The 219-nt window shown below is 55.3% G+C and overlaps 1 protein-coding gene across 1 annotated transcript in view; it reads left to right on the top strand.

Moving 5' to 3' along the window:
• Window positions 1–219, top strand: part of LOC107566409 (rho GTPase-activating protein 15-like) — a 24931-nt gene that overhangs the window by 432 nt on the left and 24280 nt on the right. The gene's annotated exons all lie outside the window — the stretch shown is intronic.

Raw genomic sequence — 219 nt, 5'->3', positions numbered from 1 at the left:
GTGTGTGAGTGTGTGTGTGTGTGTGTGTGTGTGTGTGTGTGTGTGTGTGTGTGTGTGTGTGTGTGTGTGTGTGTGTGTGTGTGTGAGTGCGTGCGTGCGTGTGCGTGCGAGTGCGTGTGAGTGCATGCGTGCGTGTGCGTGCGAGTGCATGTGTGTGAGTGTGTGTGAGTGTGAGTGTGAGTGTGTGTGGGTGTGTGTGTGTGTGAGTGTGTGTGTGTG

Source organism: Sinocyclocheilus grahami, unplaced genomic scaffold (genome assembly GCF_001515645.1).
Source record: "Sinocyclocheilus grahami isolate Dianchi unplaced genomic scaffold, SAMN03320097.WGS_v1.1 scaffold1073.1, whole genome shotgun sequence".
Lineage (NCBI taxonomy): Eukaryota > Metazoa > Chordata > Actinopteri > Cypriniformes > Cyprinidae > Sinocyclocheilus > Sinocyclocheilus grahami.
Note: the sequence above shows the minus strand (reverse complement) of the source record. Positions and strands in the feature narration are given on the sequence as shown.